A 22,860-nucleotide genomic window follows, 5' to 3' on the forward strand; every position below is an offset into this window, starting at 1 on the left:
AAAATTATTGGTGGTGTTGATAGTGAGAAGAATAGTTGTACGTCAAAGGATGATGTTAATTAGTTGGTAAAATGGGCAGTGCAATGGCAGATGGGATTTAATCCGAATAAATGGAAGGTAGGAAAAAGTAATACAAATTGGAAATAAACAATGAATGGTAGAGCCCTGAGGAGTAGTGAGGAATAAAGGGACCTTGGTGTGCAAATCCAAAGATTTCTGAAGGTGGCACACAGGTAAGTAAGGTAAGAAGATAAGAGAATACTTTGTTCATTATCCAGTAGTGTAATACAAAAGCAAAGAAGTTATGGTATAACTTCATAAAACTGTCAACAGTTGTGATCACATTACAGGAAGGATGCCTTTGCACAGAGCAGATTCACCAGGATACTGATTGGGATGGAGTGTTTTGGTTATGAGGAGAGACTGGTTGGCTGAGTTGACTTTTTTTTTGTTAGAGCAGAGAGGCTGAGAAAGAAGCTGACGGAAGTCTAGAGGCTAATGAGGAGGAACTTCTCTTATCAGAGGAATATAAAGCTATGACTTTAGAATAAGGCGCAAGATGCTTAGAGGGCATATGAAAGACTTTCACTGGAGTTGTTTGGAACCTGGAATAGTTGTCTGAATAGGTGCTGAAAGAAGGTATTCTCACAACATTTAAGAAATATCTAGAATGTGGGTCAATGGACCCCTTGCTTAATGGTATTTGTCCATGGCATAAAAAAGGGTTGGGAACCCCTTATTTAGATGATCCCTTTGGCTCACCAAGGCTTAGAATTCCATAGGTCAAGTGGCAGTTGATGGGGAAAAGTATAGATGGGTACTTGATAATTTCATGGATATGGGGGCCCAAATCGCCTGTATATGGCTCTATTTATGACTTTGCCAAACTGATGTGAAATTGTATTTTTTTGGTGTTGATGAGGGCAAAGAGTGATGTTTATTTCTGCTGGTTACTCTAACAGACAGAAGATACCTTGGGTCCATTAGTCATGCCAGAATCTGTTTGCAGATTGAAGAGTGAGTGTCAAATTCATTGCACACCTAGTCTCCAAGACAACCGTTTGCTCATGTTGCCAGTGTGGGTCTACATTTCATACCTTTAAATTACATTTGGTTGAACTGCAGCAAGTTTGACAATGCTAAACACACGATTTACCATTGTCGTACTCGCTGCACTTCCTTCCATAGTTAATTTTTCACAGATTCATTGTGGTTGCATTGGACAACTTTTAGCCTGAGTTTGAAGATTGTGGTTTGCTGAGATATAAAGCTAATTCATAATCAGACTTTGTCCATTCCAAATCTGTCCCAAACCCTCGAGCTCACCATTTTTTCCATACTTAGTGCAATCATCACTGTAAGTAACGGAATCTGAAACAGCCTGTTAATCTGCTGAAGATGAAATATCGAACAAATGCAACTGAAAATAGCAACTTCCTGAAAGTTACTTTCCCGTTTTGTTTGTAGGGTTGTTCGCTGAGCCTGGAGGTTAGATTGCAAATGTTTCATCTCCAGTCAAGGTGACATCATCAGTGCGCAATTGAGTGTTGTTCAGAACGAGTTGGAACAATATAAACGCGAGCACTCGGCAGAAACAACATTCAGTTGCGTACTGTTGATATCACCTTGATTGGCGATGAAACAGTTGCAACCTGACCTTCAGGTCTGGCAAATAATCCTACAAATAAACAGCCAATCCAAGTTACTGTTTTTTTTTCCTCCCCCCCCCCTTTCATTTCAGTTATTTTTCTGTCAAGCATATCATCCTGACCTAAGTGAAATACTGAGTTAGCATGTCAAACTGTGCCCTAATCCAACCTGAACCTAAATGTGTTGTCAAAATATGTACCTAACCTGACCCACATTTGATTCATGAAGTTGAATTCCGTATAAATCTATGCTAAATTATGTAATTTAAAGTATGGTGGAACATTCATCAGTAACCAGTATGTTAGGTTTTAAAAATGTCTTTTTTAAACTTCTAGCCTTCTGTCTTTCTACCTTTAGGGTACTCCTTAAACCCTGCTTCTTTGACCAAACATTTGGTCATGCGGCAAATATCTCCTCCTGTGGCTGAAAGAGTGTTTAATAATCTTTTGAGCCATCTTGGGTCATTTTGCAATGTTCAAAGTTCAAAGTAAATTTATTATCAAAATACGTGTAAGTCACCATATACAACCCTGAGATTCATTTTCTTGTGGGCATTCACAGTAGATAAAAAGAAACACAATGGAATCAATGAAAAACTACTGTAGTTTAAATACAGGTATCTATTGTTTCAATCTCGACATCACTTTTTAATTATGTAATTTCAAGACTGTGTTTAGAGCAGCACAGATGGTGAACTGCCCAGTCAAGGATGCAGTCTTTCAAATAAAATCAAGGTTTCATTTTCCCCTCATCATTTCAAGGGTTATTTTCTAAAATGTCATGACGAACGTTCACCTGTATTCAATATACCAAAAGTAGTCATTCATTTAGTAGCTTTGTCACTGAGGTACTCTTCTCCCTCCTGCCATCTGGAAAAAGGCACCGAAGCATTCAGGCTCTCACAACCAGACTATGCAACAGTTTCTTCCCCCAAGCCATCAGACTCCTCAATACCCAGAGCCTGGACTGACACCAACCTACTGCCCTCTATCGTGCCTATTGTCTTGTTTATTATTTTTTTAGATTAGATTATGAGGACACTCAGTCCTCGTTTATTGTCATTTAGAAATGCATACATGCATTAGGAAATGATACAACGTTCCTCCGGAGTGATATCGCACAAAAAAAACAGGACAAACCAAAGACTAACACTGACAAGACCACAAAATTATAATGTATAGTTACAGCAGTGCAGAACAGTACCATAATTTGATAAAGAGCAGACCATGGGAACGGTAAAAAAAAGTCTCAAAGTTCCGATCGACTCCCGATAGTCCCGATAGCAGGCGGCAGAAGGGAGAAACTCTCTCTGTCATAAACCTCCAGGCACCGACAACTGTCGATGCATTGGAAGCACCTGACCACAGCTGACACTGAGTCTGTCCAAAAACTTCGAGCCTCCGACCAGCCCTTTGACACCGAGCACCGAGCACCATCTCTGCCGAGCGCTTCGACTCCATCCTGGCCGCCGAGCAACAAGCAAAGCCAAGGATTTGGGGCCTTCTCCTCTGGAGATTCTGGATCACACAGTAACAGCGGCAGTGAAAAAGGCATTTCAGAAGTTTCTCCAGATGTTCCTCTGTTCTCTCACGTCTGCCTCCATCAAATCAGGATTGTGCACGGCACCTTACTTGACAGATAACAGATATTATTCACCGGAGTGGCCGCTGCCAGCTGCGTCACGCCGCCATCTTCTCCTCTTCCATTTTTTGTAATGCCTGCACTGTTTCGTGCACTTTATGCAGTCCTGGGTAGGTCTGTAGTTTAGTGTAGTTTTTGTGTTGTTTTACATAGTTCAGTGTAGTTTTTGTATTGTTTCATGTAGCACCATGGTTCTGAAAAATGTTGTCTCGTTTTTACCGTGTACTGTACCAGCAGTTATGGTGAAATGACAATAAAAAGTGACTTGACCTGACTTGATCCAGAGAGAGAGTGAACTGTAGCATCTTTAGATTTGGAATTCAATTTGGGAAAAAAAAATCTATAAATAAATAGCTTCAGTCAGTAGTAGTAGCAAGGAAGCCATTAGATTGTCATAAAATACACTCTGAATCAATTATGTCCTTTCGAGAAGGAGTCCTACAATCCTTATATTCTGTCTCACCTAAATGTGACTGCAGTATATTTGAAGTTTAAATAGTAAGATAACCTTTTTTGATTGTTGTGAATGAAGCACACATCTTGTAAATTATGAAGGAGCAGTGAGCCAAGCTCAGTATATTTTATAGGTAATGGCACTTCAAAGGTTATTGCTCTGTATTTGTTCCACCGGCCCTTCTGCTGTCTCCTCCATTTCCCAGTCTTTCACTCCCTTGTACAGAGTTACTTGTCCTCTATTATTTCAGCAACGGAGGTAGATCACAACCGTGTGCACTGAATGGACTGAACAAGGAAAGTAGCTTCCACCTTGTTAAGGAGAGTGTTATTGATCATCAGCAATACTTCTTCAGATCTGATCCACATTTGGAGTTGTGCTAACTGCAGTAGAATGTCAGCTTGTTATTAGCATCATACGAAGTGCTAACCCTCCAAACTGGCTTGTAAGGAAATAGTGAGAGATGCTGTAACTGGACCTGCTGTACACAAATCTATTTAAAGCCACTTGGGCAATGAGAGATACCAACGTTATCTTTTGATACTACATTGGCTCTCACATGCTTTGGAATGTCTTAAGGTTTTGAAAGGCTCCATGTAAATGCATATGTTTTTCTTCCCCAGTCTGTTCAAGACTTTTTGGCGATTGCCTTTTTAACTGAGTTCTGTTGAAAGTCACATTTGGCTCAATTCAGTGGCAACACAATAGTATTCTAAATCCTTCCAATAAAATATTGATGAACTCGAGTTAATGATTGGCTTCATTTCGCTGCCGAGCACACAAGTATCACCAGGATACCGCAGAGAACCTGTATGAAATCACCTTCGTTGCTCGTGCTTGTGTGGCTTTGGAGAATTCAGGATAAATTTTAAATTAATTGCGGCGTGTATATGTATCTGTGTGAACATAGAAAATTCTGAAGGTGCACTGGGTCTGCAAAGCAAACTCAGCAAAATGCACTTCTGAAAAAAGCTGTAGTTTAAAGACGACTCTGGTTATGTTTGAGCTTTAGGACAGGGTCTCAGAGAAATCCCAAGGCATCTTCGGCGTCACGTTTCTCAGTATGACTCTTCTCCAAAGTTGCACCTGCTGAACAGTGTGCATCAATGGGTTGACATTAAAATAACATTCTTCCAAAAATAACGGCGTTGAGCAATAAACACAAGTTGGGTTACAAAGGAGTTTAGGGAGTGGGTTGGCAGGGGAGTAAGAGAGCAGAATGGAAGAATTTGAGGAATGAAAGGTTGCAGTGAAGAGGCATGAGAATGCAGGGAAATGTAAAGGCATAGAGGAAGTTGGTACAGAATGGAATTTTGCAGAAAGTGAGGGGTAGGGTGCATCTGTTAGTCTTGCGAGACCATGGATCTGTGCCTGGAAAGTCTTCACTCTCCAGGGTGCAGGCCTGGGCAAGGTTGTATGGAAGACCGGCAGTTGCCCATGCTGCAAGTCTCCCCTCACCACGACACCGATGTTGTCCAAGGGAAGGGCATTAGGGCCGATACAGCTTGGCACCAGTGTCATCACAGAGCAATGTGTGATTAAGTGCCTTGCTCAAGGACACAACACGCTGCCTCGGCTGGGGCTCGAACCACGACCTTCAGATCGCTAGTCGAATGCCTTAACTACTTGGCCACGTGCCCACAATGGGGTATGGGCAAATAGGGGGCATCATGGGGAAGTGTGGGGAGTCAGGATGGTGGAAAGTATGGGTACGGATATAGTAGAGTGGATGGCACTGTAGCCTAGCGGTTAGTGTAATGATTTACTGCACCAGTAATCCGGGTTCAATTCCACTGTCTGTAAGGAGTTTGTATGTTGTCCCTGGGACCGCATGGGTTTCCTCCAGGTGCTCTGTTTTCCTCCCACATTCCAAAGGCATACGGATTCTGGTTAGTAAGTTCCTCTGGGTGCTCAGTTTTCCTCCTATATTCCAAGGGCACAACGCATTTCACTTATTCTTAGAAGTTTTAATGTACGTGTGACAAATAATCTTTAAATATTTAGAAAGAGGAGAGAGGATAGAGCGTATGGGGAGAGAGGGGTCTTAGTACGGGCAGTGGGATATTGAGAAAGGCAGCTATGCAGAGTGTCAGAGGGATCTAGTTCACACACCCGTCATGTCTGAAACTGCTTGAAGTGTGATAGAGGTAGCGTCTGGCTCAGAACTCAATATAGTGGATGTAAGAGGACTCAAACCTCCAGAGGAAATGTTAGGATTCGGGCTAATATTTCCAATTATCCATTGAGGAAGAACCATGGTGTTAAACTTGGGATCAGCCAATAAACAGAGATCTCACTGGTACTTGGGTGAATTGAAAAGATTTTATGACATTTTAAAGAGGAATGAACGTTAACCACTGAACTTGCTAATATTTATCACTTAGCCAATACCACCTAAACAGTTTATGTCTGGTTAATATGGATGCTTGCATATTATATTGGCTGATCCCTTTTTATGTTACATCAGAAACCAAGAGAACTTTGTTGGACGTGAAGGCATTTTGGCTATCTTAACAGGAAGGGCACTTTAGGAATGCACGCTCTTCTCATAATTTCAACTGGGTTCACAAATATGCCAACCAGTGGTGAAGGGGATATCTTTTGAGGAAAGTGAAAATTTGCTTTTTCAATTTTGGTAAAATTACACCTCCTGTTTGGAGCAAGTAGACCGAGGTAATAAAGAAAGGTGGTTGAGTTGTCTGTGTTGCCTAGTAAAAATACTGTTAGTTCACCATCTGGACATTGAATAGCAGGCAATGATTCCTGCAGACTTATCATCTGTTTTGTCCTGTCGCCCACGTCATGCATGCGCAGTCGGTCATTTTGCTGGGGTGGTGATCATTAAACAGAAGGTAATATTGTAGGCTGGCTACTTAACAAACTAGTTTTAGCAGCTGAAGAGGTCACTTAAAGGCAGAACCTACCCATGATCTGCAATTTGCCACGTCTACTGTGGTGCTGTTCCACACCCCATATACTGGTGCAACAGATTAAATTGATTATTTTGTGGACATTAAGTTTCTCAATCATGATTTCGCTTGGGGAAGGAATGCAATAAAATATATAGAAATACCTTTTAGACTGTAAGAAATACCTTTTAGGCCATTCACACAATTAAGTCTTCTCCACCAGATCATAGTTGATTTACTTTTCCTGACAATCCCATTCTCTTATCTTCTCCCCATAACCTCTGATGCCCTTACCTATCAAGAACCTATCAACCGCTGCTTTGAACTCCACAGCCATCTGTGACAATAAATTCCACAGATTCACCACCATCTGCACAGAGGAACTTCAGAAAGAAGTTTGCAAAAGAATATCTGGGTCACTCACAATCTCTGCCCTAGCATCTGTTCTGACTTTGATCATTTCAAATGGAAGGTCACATAACATCGAATCTAATGTTCTGACGGAGTCATACATTTTATTTATGTGATGGTATTACTTATGTTGTTCCAGAGAACATCTCCGTTCTGGATCTGTGAGCTAGCAAATTTGGCACTAGTTAGGTGCTTAGGCTGAATTGCATATGACAAGGGCCTTGGCCAGGAATTAACATCAGCAAATGGTCCCATGTTAACCTGATGAGCTATTGCCATTTTTGGCTAAATTCTTGTGATATGGCCATTATTAACAAAACCGGGAGACAGGATGTTAAAGCCTTAAGAAGGATGCAGAAGAGCTCTACTGGATTTATATTGGGTCTTGGGGAATTAAGTTATGCAGAGAAACTGGAAACTACCAGATTGATATCTGTAAACCAGGGTAGGTTGAAAGCTTATTTTCTGAAGGTGTTCAAAACTTTGAAGTGTTTTAGAGGTGCAAATGTAAATCTTGCAAATTTCTACAGATATACTGTGGAGAGCATTCTAACTGGCTGCATCACCGTCTGGTTTGGGGGGCACTGCATAGGATTGAAAGAAGGTTTTCGGGGCTGTAGACTTGGGGCTATTTTCTCTTTCTAGAGTGGCTGTACAGATCCACTCTAGAGTGATAGTCTCTTTCACAGCGGCTGCAGGCGGTGGAGGAAGGTGTTCTGACTGATGCAGCTCTGGCTTGCCTGTTGATGAGCATGTCGGTCCTTGCTATCTCAGCACGTTGTACACCGCTTTTGACTGCAGCCCTCCATGGTGTTCGGTCTTCAACTTTTTCCTCCCACGTGTTTAGGTCGATGCCTGCCAGCTTCATATCGTGCTTGCAGACATCCCTGTAGTAGAGGCATGGTCTTCCTTGTGGGCAGTAACCCTCACTCAGCTCGCCATGCAGTACGTCCTTGGGAATGCGTCCTTGGTACATCCATTTGACTGTAGCTGAGTACTCTGTCCTGCCAGGAGACATGCAAGATATGCCTGAGGCAGCGTAGGTGGAATGAGTTTAGCCTCTTCTCCTGGCTGATGTTTGGCATCCAAGCCTCGCTGGCGTAGAGGAGTGTGCTGAGTACACACATGCCTGGTACGCACGCAACTTGCTTTGTCAGCTGTCTGTTGTTCCGCACTCTTGTTCAGTCTGGCCATGACAGCTCCACCTTTGTCAATCCTGCTGTTCACCTCTGCTTCAAGGGACAAGGAGCTGGGGATGGTTAACACAAGACAGATGAAGGAGTCGACTACATCAAGAGAACAACCATCAATTGTGATGTTTAGAGGAGATTCTACACCCTGGACCATGACGTTTGTCTTCTTTAGGCTGATGGTTAACCCAAACTTCTCGCAGGCGTGGACGTAGCGGCTGATCAGTTGTTGGAGTCGGCCTTCAGTGTGTGACGCCAATGCTGTGTCATCTGCAAACAGCACCTCACGGATGAGGGCTGTCCTAACCTTGGACTTGGAGCGCAAGCGAGCGATGCTGAACAGCTTGCCATCAGCTCTTGTGTGAAGGGAGATGCCCTCAGTGCAATCTGCGAAAGCACAGTGAAGGAGCATGGGGAAGAAGGTTCCAAAGAGGGTCGGTGTCTGGACACAACCTCGTTTCATTCCACTGCTCACTGGAAAGGCATCAGAAGTTGCTCCATTTGAAGCCCCATAGAAACATTTCAAATGTTAAAAGGCCTGAACAGATTAGATATAGCAAAGCTATTTCCCATGGTAGGGGAGTCTAGGACAAGAGGGCACAACTTCAGGATTGAAGGACATCCTTTTAGAACAGAGATGCGGAGAATTTACTTTAGTCAGAGGGTGGTAAATCTGTGGAATTTGGTGCCACGAGCGGCTGTGGAGGCCAAGTCATTGGGTGCATTTAAGGCAAAGATAGACAGGTTCTTGATTAGCCAGGGCATCAAAGGTACGGGGAGAAGGCAGGGGAGCGGGGATGACTGGAAGAATTGGACCAGCCCATGATTGAATGGCGTAGCGGACTCAATGGGCTGAATGGCCTACTTCTGCTCCTATGTCTTATGGTCTTGTGAAGCAGACAGCGCTGTGCATGTCCTTATGGAAGGATGGTATGATGCTGCGCAGTCTTGGGTGGGGGCAGGAGTTTGAAGAGTCTGCTTCTGCTGATGAGGTTGAACGTCTTGGTCAGATGTGTACAGTGGCTTCTGCTGCTCTCGACACTTCCCCTGCAGCTGGTTCAGTGAGAAGATCATGTCCACTGCAGACCTGCCTGCTCTGAAGCCACACTGGGACTCCAGCTAGACTCTGGATGCAAGGCTCTGACGTCGTGCCAGGACGATGCGGGGAACACTTTTCCCAAAATAGTAAGGAGAGAGGTGCCACGGTAGTTGTTACAATCACTACCGTCGCCCTTATTTTTGTACAGTGTGACAATGTTGGCATCTCGCATGTCTTGGGGGATGTGGCCTTTCTCCCAGCAAAGACACAGAAGCTCATGTAGATGATGCAGCAAAGCAGGTTTTATATTATGAAGTCATGAAGAAGATCTCAGAATTCCTTTTTCTGCAATGAGTTCTCATGATCTGGATTGCGCTATCTGTAAAGAGTGGTGAAAGTAGCTCCTGCAGTAACTTTAAAAATAAAATCTGATACGTATTCAGATGCAGGGCCAGGAGAAGGAACAGGGGACAGAATTGAATTAGAATCCTCTTTCAAAGAGTCATCATGGCATCATAAATTCAATGGCCCCCTTCTGTGTGACACAGTAATATAATCCAACCATATTTGTTTCAAGGATGTGGCAGTATGAAATCTATAGCAATCTAACACAGTTGAGAAACTTACTAGTTCAATGAGTCAGATATAAGTTACTGGATTCCAATAAAAAAGAATGGAAAGTGTGAGTTTTTGGTGATGCGATTAGATTAACTGTCCTTCTTTTGACGTCCTATTAAGATTGAGCTGTGATAAGGGAGTGCTCAGAGATATTTCAAATTGCTTGTGTGCTTAGGCTTTTGAATGAGTCTGAAATCAGATTAATTATTGCATAACAAATAATTGTGTGTCAGATGTATTGCAATAGGGGTCACTTTTAGCTTTTTAAAAAATAATTGTTCTTGGAATGTGTGTGTTACATAGCCAAATCCAATTGTTAAAACAGGTTGGGTTTAGAAGTAGAAACCTAGTGGAGTGTTAAATATAAATTTTGAACCAGCTTTGAACAGATGTAGATTCTACTTGCATTTGCTTGTTACAGTCTAGCAATCGTTCAAAAAACGTTTAATAAACCATGATTGTATTTTTATCTTTGCTGATACTGTTGGTTGGATTGTACACCACACCACTTGATCAGATATGTACAGATTGCAGTTGGTGCCACACAGTCTAATTCTCTGTAGATTGTTTCCATCCATCCTTCTCACCCTGAACTGTTTGGCTGAGTGTGGCGTGGAAGAAGAATAAAATTACCCCTTCTCAGAATCTTTTTATTTCAAGATATAGAATCATAGAAATCTACAGCACATTACAGGCCCTTCGGCCTACAATGTTATGCCGACCATGTAACCTACTTAATATAGTGTGGAACAGGTCCTTATGGCCCACTGAGACACTCCACCAGGTAACCTGCCTATATAACCCTAGCTTAATCACTTGCCAATTCACAATGACCAATTAATCTATTGACCGGTACGTCTTCAGACTGTGGGAGGAGACTGGAGCACCCGTAGGAAATCCACACAGTCACAGGAAGAATGTACAAACTTTCTTACAGAGGACGCCAGAACTGAATTCCAAACTCGGATGCCTTGTGTTGTAATAGCGTCACAGTAACTACTATGCTACCATTGCACCCCGTTTCTGCAGATTTCTTAGTGATCAAATGCAGCAGCTTATTAGTGACCTCATGAATATTATGCATCTCAAGATTACTACACAAAGGTCTCAAAGTGTCCTGGATTACTTATATTCTAAAATACAACCTAACCAAACTCTTTGTTTACATTATGTAACTACTCAAGAAAACAGCTATTCTGTAAGTTAGTAAAGTTCCTCAATGAAATTGCAGTTTCTAACAGTAGAGAATCCTTTTGTCCAACTAACAACCTTTTGGTATTTTTTATTATATACTGTATGTAAACCACCCTGATTCCTTAAGAATAAATCCAAACTCTATTTCACTTCTGGCTATTTCGGCGGGAGGAGAAGATGGCAGTGCGATGCAGCGCGCACAGTTCTCCGGTGAAATGATATCGTATCTGTTAAATAGGGGCCGTGGACAATTCTGATTTGATGAAGACAGACGTGAGAAGCACAGAGGAACATCTGGAGAAATTTCTGAAATGTCCCGTTCGCTGCCGCTGCTACTGTGTGATCGAGAATCTCCGGAGGGAAGACCCCAAAATCTCCGCCTTTGCCTGCTGCTGGCGACCGAGGCTGAGGTCAAAGCGTTCGGATAGAGATAGTGCTCGGTACTCTGTGTCGGAGGGCTGATCGGAGGCTCGAAGTTTTCGGACGACTCAGAGTCGGACTGTGGTTGGGTATGGCAGGGAGAGTTTTCTTCCTTCTCCCGTCTGCGTGAGATGTGGGACTTTCGAGAGACTTTGAACTTTTTTACTGTGCCATGGCCTGTTCTTCATCAAGTTATGGTATTGTTGCACTGTTGTAACTATATGTTATAATTATGTGGTTTTTGTTAGTTTTTCAGTCTTGGTCTGTCCTGTGTTTTGTGATATCACACCGGAGGAATATTGTATCATTTCTTAAAGCATGTATTACTAAATGACAATAAAAGAGGACTGCGTGTTCTCATAATCTAAAATCTAATCTAATCTATTAGGCAGTTCATATATTTTTGCTTTACTTGGATGTCTCACAAGCAGGGAATCATCTGTAATGATTTAAAAACCAAGGTAATGGGCTATGGCTAGTTTCTGTTTGCTCTACATAGTGCTTACTTTCTGCTGTAAAAAAAAACAAAGCTACATATTTTGATTTTATTAAAAAAATAAATTGGAACGTACAGTTTGCAGAATCCAAACTCTAATCTGACAGAATCCCTGCTATTCATTGTGCCTTACCTACTACTGAGTAAATTGGTTTATTATTGTCACATGATTCAGACATCCCACCCTGCAAAAGCTAATTTCAGAGAGGTAGCACCACCACCCCCGGCCCCCGCAACCCCCACCCCAGTCGACCTCCAAGGGTGTATGTATACAGGACATTTGATTATGAAAGAACACAGCAATTTATTTGATCACACATTGAAACTATTTACATATATATATTCCTTGTTGAGTATTTTGTTGGCAGTCTCAATGCTAATAGCTAAATGCTAATGCAGATAGCTTTTCTATTTCTTTTGCAAACTTTCCTTGTACTGTGATGTGGCTTGCTTGGCAGACTTGAGCATTTTGCCGGAAGCCTCAACCTCATAGCAGTCTGTGTCAAAGAATTTGTTAATTTTGCAAGAATCAGATTCACATATACTATATTATATTATCATGGAGTCTTTTTTTTTATTCTATTATTTTAAGCAAGGCTACAGGGAGTTTGGCCTCATCACGTAGGACATCAATAGAGTAGCTCCTTAGCAGCTAGCCAGCTAGTTTAAATAATGGTAGCTATGATCATGAACGAATGACACCTGTTAAACTCACCTCAACATGTCTTTTACAGTCATTTAACCCACCATGGGCAATAGAAAAGTCACTGTTGCAAACAGTGCAGCGAGCAACACTGTCATTATTTTTGACCCCTATTAAACAGGGGTACACTTTAGTGTAGTCTGGGGTGACGTACGCTTTATATTTTCTTTTTCTGGAACACTCTGCCATGGCGCTGCAGGACACTAAACTGAACTGATGGACAATGAAAGAGAGAGAGAGGTCGACTGTAAAGCCCGCCCACAGAGAAAACTGATAGGTCTACTTAGCACAAAGAGAGACCAATCAGGATTCACTTATTCTCTCTCCCCCCTACTCCCCCCTCCGATTCCGGGATACTGTATATAATTTGCGGGCAACAGGGAGCTGCTATCACTATGCGGGGGACTCCCGGAACTTCCGGGAGAGGTGGGATGTCTGCATGATTTGAGGTACAGTGAAAGACTTGTCTAGCATTCCATTCATGCTGATCACTTCATTACAGCATTGGAATGAGGGAGTGCAAGATAAATCAATAACAGTGCAGAATAAAGTAAGGTGCAGGCAGACGATAAGGTGCAAGGCCATAATGAGGTAAATGATGAGGTCAAAGGTCCATCTTATTGTACTAGAGAACTATTAAATAGTCTTATAACAGTGGGATAGAAGCTGTCCTTGAGCCTCGTGATCTGTGGTTTCAGGCTTTTGTATCTTATGCTTGTTGGGAGAAGGGACAAGAAAGAATGCCTGGGGAGGGTGGGGTCTTTGATTAGACTGGCAGTGAAAAATGTAGGCAACATCTGTGGGGTGGGGGGGAGGCTGGTTTCTGTGATGTACTGATGCTCTGTCCGCAACTCTCTGTAGTTTATTTTGGTCAATTGGCAGAGTAAGATGTGATGCATCTAGAGTGGATGCTTTCTATGTTAGATTGATCAAAATTGGTAAAGGTCAATGGGTACATGTCAAATTTCTTTGCCTTCCTGAAGTAGAACTGCTGATGAGCTTTCTTGCCCTTGGCATCTACATGGGTTTACCAGGGCAGGCTATTGGTAATGTTCACTCCTCGAAACGTGAAGCTCTCAACCCACTAAACCTTAGCATTGTTGATGTGCACCAGCCTCCCCCCTCCCCTCCCCTCCCCCCCCACCACCTGACATGAGAGCAGGTCAATGACCTGCTCATTTGTTTTGCTGTCATTGAGGGAAAAATTATTGTCATAACACCAGATCACTAAGCTCTCTATTTGTTTCCTATACTTCAGTTTATCATTACTTGAAATATGGCCTACTACAGTGATATCAAACTTGTAGATAGAGTAAGAACAGTGATTGTCTATGCAATCAGGAGTATATAAGGAGTAGAGTAAGAGGTTGAGGATGCAATTTTGTGGAGCAGCAGTGCTGAGGATAATCTTAGCGGAGGTATTACTGCGAGTCAGGAAGTCAAGGATCCAGCTTCAAAGAGAGGTGTTGAGTCCCAGGTCTAGGAGCTTGGAGATGACTTGGCTTGGAATTATAGTATTGAAGGTGGAGTTGTCAATAAACGATAGTCTAACGTTGGTGTCTTGACTGTCTAGATGCTTCGGAGGTGAGTATAGGGCCAGGGAAATGGCATCTGGTGGAATTCTAATTGCCACAGTTGTTTCTTCTGTTAATCCATTTTGAGGTGATTAAGGACTTTTTTTTTTCTTTACCGCTTGTTTTGTTGGTGAGGATTGGAGTATCAGTACATATATGTACTGGCTATTTGAGGTGAGCCAAGAATTTGTTCCTGAGCACTAATATTTGTTATTAGATCTGAGCATTCTGAATTTAGTGCTTTTATAACTTCATATCTGATATAAATAATGAAACAGAAATCTGGATATATGCATGATGACTTAGATTCTGCAGTTTAATGTATCGAGAATGTTTGTCCAGATTTGGAATTAATCCTAAAGCTACATTGGTTCATGTCTCTCTGAACAATCTGTTCCAGATAGTTGGATATATGTGGGAGAGGAAGGATCATAAGGTCTCCAATGTAAAAATGAAGACACTTGAGCTGCTCACGTACCTTATATTGTGACACATAGAGCGAAAGGACTGAAACAAGCTTTAGTATTAGACTGCTTTTAATAGTTTCTGTTAATTAGATTGGGAAAACTGAATCTGTGCTGTCCCCACTTACCTGTCACTGTGTGCAAAGATGACTGCCCTTTAGTCATGCCCACCCACGAGAAATGAGCTCAAAATCAAATCTCACATAGAGTTGATGATGTGCTTCAATGCTAAAGATAACTATGTGTTAAAAATATCCTTTTCTTATGTTGCTCTTGTTAAATGGAGCAGAGTTTTTGATCAGATGTACTGTGGTAGTTGTTGTTTTTATCCAATGTTTCACAGTAGTGCTGTTTACCAAACAAATATAACCGACAGGGACAGGTTTCCAGCTATCAACAGCGAACAACCCTGAAAAATCCTGTGCAAAGTCAGTACTGAGAACTGAATGGTGGGTCAGACTGAACTACTTTCATGTTCTGATTTTACCCACCTCCTTTGTGTTCTTGGAGTTTTAAATATTTCAATTACTGGCCAGTGAGCCTGATCTCAGAAGTGGGTAAATTATTCTAAGCGATAGTATTTGGATAGATGGTGACTGATCATTTTATTTTATTTCGAGATACAGTGTGGAACAGGCCCTTCCGGCCCAATGAGCCGTGTCACCTAGCAACCCACCTATTTAACCCTAGCCTAATCACAGGATAATTTACAATGAGTAATTAACCTACTAACCTGTACATCTTTGGACTGTGGGAGGAAACCTCAACGATCAAGGGAGAACTTACAAACTTAGAGGCGATGCCGGAATTGAACTCCAAACTCAGACGCCTCGAGGTATAATAGCGTTGTGCTATCTGCTACGCTGCTGTGGCACTCAACATGGTGGTTAGGGATAGTCAACATGGATTTGTACATGGTAACTCATGTCTAACAATCTTAAGAGTTTTTTGAGGAGGTTACCAGGAAGGTCGATGAAGGAAAGGCATGGATTGACAAGATCCTGCATGGAAGGCTGGTCAACAAGGCATTCAGGATGAAGTAATAAATTGAATTCAATATTGGCTTAGCAGGAGAAGCCAGAGAGTCCTAGAAGATGGTTCCCTCTCTCACTGGAGGCCTATAACTAGTAGTGTGCCATGGAGATTTGTGCTGTGTCCTTTATTGTTTGTCGTCTACACTCACTAGTCACTTTATTACACACCTTTTGTACCTAATAAAGTGGCCACTGAGTGTATGTGGTCTTCTGCTGCTGTAGCCCATCTACTTCAAGGTTTGACATGTGCATTCAGAGATGCTGTTCTGCACACTACTGTCATTACATGTGGTTATTTGAGTTACTGTCGCCTTCCTGTCAGCTTGAACCAGTCTGGCCATTCTCCTCTGACCTCTCTCAATTACAAGGCGTTTTCGCCCACAGAACTGACACTCACTGGATGGTTTTTTTGATTTTTACTCTGTTCTCTGTAAACTTTAGAAACCGTTGTGTATGAAAACCTCAGGAGATCAGCAGTTTCTAAGACACTCAAACCACCCCATATGGCACTAACAATTATTCCACGGTCAAAGTCACTTAGATTACGTTTGTCCCCCATTCTGATGTTTGGTCCAAACAACAACCGAACTTCTTGACCACGTCTGCATGTTTTTACGCATTGAGTTGCTGCCACATGATTGGCTGATTAGATAATTGCATTAATGAGCAGGTGTACCTAATAACGTGGCCACTGAGTGTATATTAATGATTTGGATGATGATGTGAAAAACTAGATGAACACATATGCAGATGAAACAAAGATTGGGGGCATAGCGGACAGCAAAGAAGGCTAGCATAGCTTGAAGCATGAAAAATGGGCTGAAAATGGTAGATAAAATTTAATGTAGACAAGTGTGAGGTTGTTGCAAACCAGGTGAGGATTTGTATGGTAGGGCACTGAGGAATGCGATGGAACAAAGGATCTGGAATACAGATCCATAATTCCTTGCAAGTGGCGTCACAGGTAGATAGGGTCGTAAAAAGAACTTTTGGCATTTTGGCTTTCAAGATTGTCTAATGTTATTTCTAGTACAAGAGTGTAAAGGAGAACGAAATATTTGTTACTCTGGATCCCATGCATCACAAAGAAAATACAATCTGTTAAAGAATCATAAATCAGAGTATTGAATACAGGACTTGAAATGTTATGTTGAAGTTGTATAAAACGTTGGTGAGGCCAAATTTGGAGCATTGTCTGCCGTTCTGGTCACCTACCTACAGAAAAGGCTGCAATAAGATTGAAAGAGTGCAGAGAAAATTTACAAGTTGTTGCTGGGACTTGAGGACCTGAGTGATAAGGAAAGGTTGAATAGGTTAGGACTTTATTTCCTGGAGCAGAGGAGAATGAGGGGAGATTTGGTAGAGGTAAACAAAATTATGAGAGGTGTAAATAGGGTAAATGCAAAGAGGTGTTTTCCACTGAAGTTGGGTGAGACTGGAGCTGGAGGTCATAGGTTAAAGGTGGAAGGTGAAATATTTAAGGGGAACTTCTTCACTCAGAGGGTGGTGTGATTGTAGAATGAGCTGCTAGCGAAAGTGGTAGATGCGGGATGTGGCATTTAAGAGAGGTCTAACTAAGTACATGGATGGGGGGGTGTGGTGAGCAATACTACAGGTTGATGGGACTAGGCCGAATAACAGTTCGACACAGGCTAGATGGGCCGAAGGGCCTGTTCTGTGCTGTGGTGCTCTATTAATCTCTGTCAGTTAGGAACTCTCTTGAGAAATTTTTTAAAAAGTGAATCTAATATCATTGTTGGAGTTTGCAAAATCTAATATTTCCTGTCTTCTGTTTACTTTGGAATTGTGCATCACTAACCAACGTTTTGTTTTGCTGTTGGTAATCTCAATATTCTCTCTTTGGACATAACGGGAGGCATTTGACCCATTGATTCTGTTGTAGTCCCAAAGCATTCCCATCAGTCCTCTTCCCACTTAGTTCCATATATCCTATTCTCTCTCACACGGCCAACAAGTTCCCCTGATTTTCCTGACAACCAACTCAAGTGAATTTGCAGAAGCTTTTAACCTACCAGCTAACTTGCATTTGGGATGTGGGGTAAACTAGAGCACCTAGAGGAGACACAAGTGGTCATAGTGAGAACATGCAAACTTCACACAAACAGCACTCTAGGTCATGATTAAACCTGGATCGCTGAATCTGTACTAACCACTATGGCATCATATCAGCCCTTTTTTCTGTTGTCACGTATGTACAAACTGTCTGAATTATTTTGAAAAGAATTCAGAGCAAATAAATATCAGTCCCTTGGTGACGGGACGCAACCTGTAACATCTGTTCACCATTAGTTGCACTTAGTGTTATTGGTTTTCTGAAGTATCAAGTCTGGCACTGAACTGATTCCAGAGAGGAATATAAGTAGAAACCTTTAATTTGTACTTGTTACCTTAACTCAACATGAACTCTTTCAGTTGTGAGAGTGTGTATGTCCCATTGTGAAACAGAACTTCACCTGTGAAACTTGTTCTGCTCTTTAATTTCACACTTTGGACTTCACCCAATTGGTATATCCCTCTATTATCTATTCGTTAATGCAGAGAGTGCTGATTTGATGAATAAGATAAATGTGAGAATCAGAATTACAATCGGGGGACTTTAACTTCACGTCTAATCAGTACTGTACCTGCCTTTGGAGCATTTCAAACAGTTCGACACTGATCAGTCATTCTGCAGCACTGCAATGCAGTGCTGGTGGGAGCAGGTCTGATACAGCATATCACTAAGGTAAAGTACTGGGGATTCACTGTGATAACCCTGGGTGCTGCTCAGTAAAACAACATGCACTCATACAACACCTTTAACATCTCAAAGCCATTAGGGTTGTTAATTAAAAGCTGGATCAGGCATCAGGGAGAGAGATTTAAGGCTGTATCTTACTGGAAGGAAATGGGATAGGATGTTTCTGGGTTCTGGAGATGTAAAAAGACCGTTTTAAAACAGTGTAGGCATGTGGTTTGAAATTTATCTTGGGGGCCAAGGAGGATGCCATGGTTACAGCCTCAAGGCAGTTGCCAGGGAAAGTGATTGATCTTTACAGGTAGTACAGGTCTTTTTGCTAAAATGCTAAAGCACTTCGCTGAATACATCTATCATGCATAATAATGCGATACAAGTCTATTAATGAAGCTGGTTTATTCCCATAATACGAGGGTGCATTGCTACTAGGGGATGTAGATCTGTTGCTATTTTCTATTGTATTAATATATCTTACCTAGGATAATAACCAAAGGACCACACAAAGATCTACTTGTAGAAAAGAAGACTGGATTCTGCATTAATAAAATTGGTATTGACAGTATATTTTCAAGTATCTACCATAAATTTTGCTTAAAGAATGATGTTTTAAAATACGAGACCAAACCAGATTCGTAATAGCACAAGCGACAATGGATGACTTCCAACATGCACATATTAATGCCAGTACTAAAATGGTAACAATTTATCATGGAAAACAACATCCAAGTTTTTAACAAAAACTGCAGATGTTGGAAATTTGAAATAAAAACAGAAAATTCCGAAAACATTCAGTAGGTCAGGCAGCATCTGTTATAAGAAAAACAATTAAATGTCAGGTCAGGAACCCACCGAATTAGAAAAGTGAGAAAACAAGTTCGTTCAGAGTTGAAGAGGAGTGGGGGAGTGACACTTTGGATGAGGCCAGGATTGTTCTGGTGATGCACTGTTCACAAAGCCACGTGGTTTCCGATTAATGAGGGCGGTGAAATGTGGGTTTGAGCTGCACAAGTGAACTGAAACCAAAAGGAGAATGTTAGAAATGAGCAGCATGTCAGGCAGTATCTGTGGAGAGAGGAGAAGCCAAATTACCAATGCTCATGGATTAGTTTACAGCACAACTGGCCAGTTCTGAAACCAACTGGGGAAAGAAACTAGCTATCTGAAATAGATGAATTTGACATTTGAGTCCAGAAGGCTGCAAAGTGCTCATGCAAAAATTGAGGTTCTACTCTTACAATTAAGGTTGGAACACTGCAGGAGTCCACAGAGAAAAGACTAGACTGTGGGATGGGCAATTAAAGTGACAAGTAACTGGTGGCTCAGTGCTGGCCCAGTGAACTAAGTAATTGTGCTCTCTAAAGCTTTCTCCATGTTAAATGCAATGCACTGATTAAAATGTGCAAATGTATCATTGCTTCGCCTGAAAGGGCCTCTTTGGTTCCTAAATGTTGGGAAGGAATAAACAAGGTAAAGGAGCAGGCATCATCTCCTGCCATGAGAATGGGAATTGTTGTTGGGAAAGTGAGCCAGGGAGCTGCAGAGGAAATGGTCCCTTGAATGGTGAATGGAAGTGGGAGTGAAGACATGTCTGGTGATGGAATCTCGTTGAAGGTGATCAATTGAAATGGATGATATTTTGGATGCTGAGGCTGGTGGTGTGGAGCACTGCCAGTGTTGTTCTGGCTTGGAGGAAATTGAGGAGATGTAGTGAATTCTCTGTCAACTATGGTAGAAGGGAAACCATAATTACAGAAAAAGTACTTCTCAGAGGCTTTAGTATAGAAAAATGTCATCAGAAGAGCAGCATGCCTGGGAGAATGGAAGTCACTACCAGATTCGGGATGAAGAAAATATGATGAAGATAAATCTTGTAGACTTATCACAGAAGTTTATTTTGCTAATTTATCCTCTGAGGTGAAGATAGAAAGGTCCATAAAGAGAAAAATCAGAGGTAGACTATGTGAAGGTAAGAGCAGGGTGGAAATTGGCAGCAATATAATGGAAATGTATCAAAAATAAAACAGTTGATCGGGAGTTTCCAAAGCTACATCTTGGATACAGAGAGAATGAGTAGATATAAAGGAAAAGATGTTCATTGTGAGAAGTTGTTCAAGGTAGGTTTGAGCAAATTTAATGGGGTGGAAGCAGGCTGAAGCAGTGGATCTGGCTGCTTGTGGATCTTGAAGAGGTGATCAGACAGTCTTTGCAGTGTTGAGTGACTATAAGTTTGGAAGGTGTTGAGGGAAGTAAATGAGGTCTGTGACTATTTGGAAGACAATGGCCTGATGTTCAGTGATGGGTTCCTGGTCAGAAAGATCAATGAGACAATGTATTTGGGCTCTGTGTGAGAGAGATGTTTGTTCACTAAATCACAGAAGCACCAGCCTTACCTGTTTCGTTTCAGTTCCTTTCGGTTTTGGTTCTATGTAATAAAACTGACTTATAAATTGTAGTTTTCACATGCCCTTCATTTTTTTCACTTTCTCATTTTCTCTACCAGCCCATGGCAATCTATCAGCCAGACAGCTTTGTAAATGATGCATCACCATATCAACCCAGGCCTCGCCCGATTCCTTTGTCCTATCTGTCTGACCCACCCTCTGTTTGCAACTTAAAATTAACATGTTTTCTCTTGCAGAAACACACAAAGGAATTCAACAGGTCTGGCAGCACCTATGGAGGGAATGGACAGTCAACTTTTCAGGACGAGACCCTTCATCAGAACTGCAAGATAGTGGGGAGGTGGCCAGTATAAAAAGATAGAGGGAAGGGGTGTGGAGTAAGAGCTGGCAGGTGATAGGTGGATCGCAGAGGTGGGGGGGAGGGAGAGAGGCAGATAAGGGAAGGGGCCCATGCCTGCTCCATTGAGTTCCTTAAGCTTCTTTATGTGTTCCTACAGACTTCTAGCATCTGCAGTCTCTTCTACTTGTATTCTCTTTCTGCCAGACAAGTTGGCCTTGTTTCTTCTTTTTCCACAGACACTGATTGGCTTCCAGGGTACTTCCAGCATATTTGGGTTTATTACAGTGATTGTTGATATATTGTCTAAAGCATTGCTGAGGTGGATTAGCTATAATATTTATTAGCTACTTTGGTCTCAAGGTAATGTCATACATGTTATTGGGAGAAAATAGTGAAATTTAGCTTCATTTCTCAACACAAATGTTCTCATTTAAGTCATTTTTAAATTGCATCTTCCTTGCTCACCTGTCACTCTCCGTCTCTCTTTCTCTCTCACCTTTGTTTTCTCTTTCCCTCTCTTGTACCTCACATTCTCACTCTACCATTCTTTCTCCCACCCCTCTTGCTCCCTCACCCCTCCCCAGCTCCTCACATCCCCTCCCCATGACCCTATTCCCTTGTTTCCCTTCTTCCTGGCCCCATTTCCCCCCTCCCCAACCTTCCTAGCCCTGTTTCTCTTCTTCCCCCCCCCCCCAGATTTTCTGGCCTCATTTGTCCTCCCCCATCTATCCGGTCCCATCCTCCCCCCAATCACCGCCTTCACATTCTGTTTTCCCTCTTCTCCCCTCCCCCCACAACCATTCCCCCCTCACCTGGACTTGTTCCCCCCCCCCCGCTCCCCTTTCACGCCCTCTCACTTACTTCTTACCCCAACCCTCTCGGTCCCTTCAACACACTCTTCACCTTTCCCCTCCTACTCTCCTCCTCATTCCCTTCCCCCCACATCTCTCGCTCCTCTCCCCTTTCCCCCTGTATTTTTCACTCTCTCCCATCTGCATTTTTTTCTCTTTACACATATCTCTCCCTATGTTTCTTTTTCTTTCAGCCCTCTACCAACAAATTCTTCTTTTGCCAACAGGGTTGAGGCAAAAATGTCTTATTCTGCTTTCCCCCTCAACACTCACCGACCTCTATCTTCACTCTCTCACCATCCCCCACCCCAACCCCCTTTCACCATCTCTGCCTTGTTCCTCTCAGTTTTCCCCTCTCCTGACTCTCTGGCTGCCTCACCTGCCTCTTTTGTCATCTCCCCCTCCCCCCAGCCCCCCCCCCACAGCTCTCTGGCTTCCTCGATCTTAATCTTTGTTTCCCTCACTGCGTTCGGTTCCAAGGTGTGGTAACTGGTCCTGCATTAAGTTTTTCCTTGCAGCTAAACCTGGCTGTTTCATTTGAGAGGTTTCGGTTGTACATCCTGTTACTAGCTGTTTGAAATTCTAGTGTGAACCAGTGTGGTCCTTTTGAAAGTCATGCTTAGGTTCTTGGCTCTTTCTTTCGGTGCGTTCTCTGAAGAATTTTAGTCCTCAGCCACCATCTTGTTTCCTTGTTGACAAAAGTTTGTTCTCA

At 42.3% G+C, this 22,860-nt stretch overlaps 1 protein-coding gene across 3 annotated transcripts in view; it reads left to right on the forward strand.

Moving 5' to 3' along the window:
• Window positions 1-22,860, forward strand: part of LOC134340901 (ubiquitin carboxyl-terminal hydrolase 2-like) — a 138,509-nt gene that overhangs the window by 21,937 nt on the left and 93,712 nt on the right. The window lies entirely within an intron of this gene.

This window comes from Mobula hypostoma, chromosome X2, assembly GCF_963921235.1.
Source record: "Mobula hypostoma chromosome X2, sMobHyp1.1, whole genome shotgun sequence".
NCBI classification, from domain to species: domain Eukaryota; kingdom Metazoa; phylum Chordata; class Chondrichthyes; order Myliobatiformes; family Myliobatidae; genus Mobula; species Mobula hypostoma.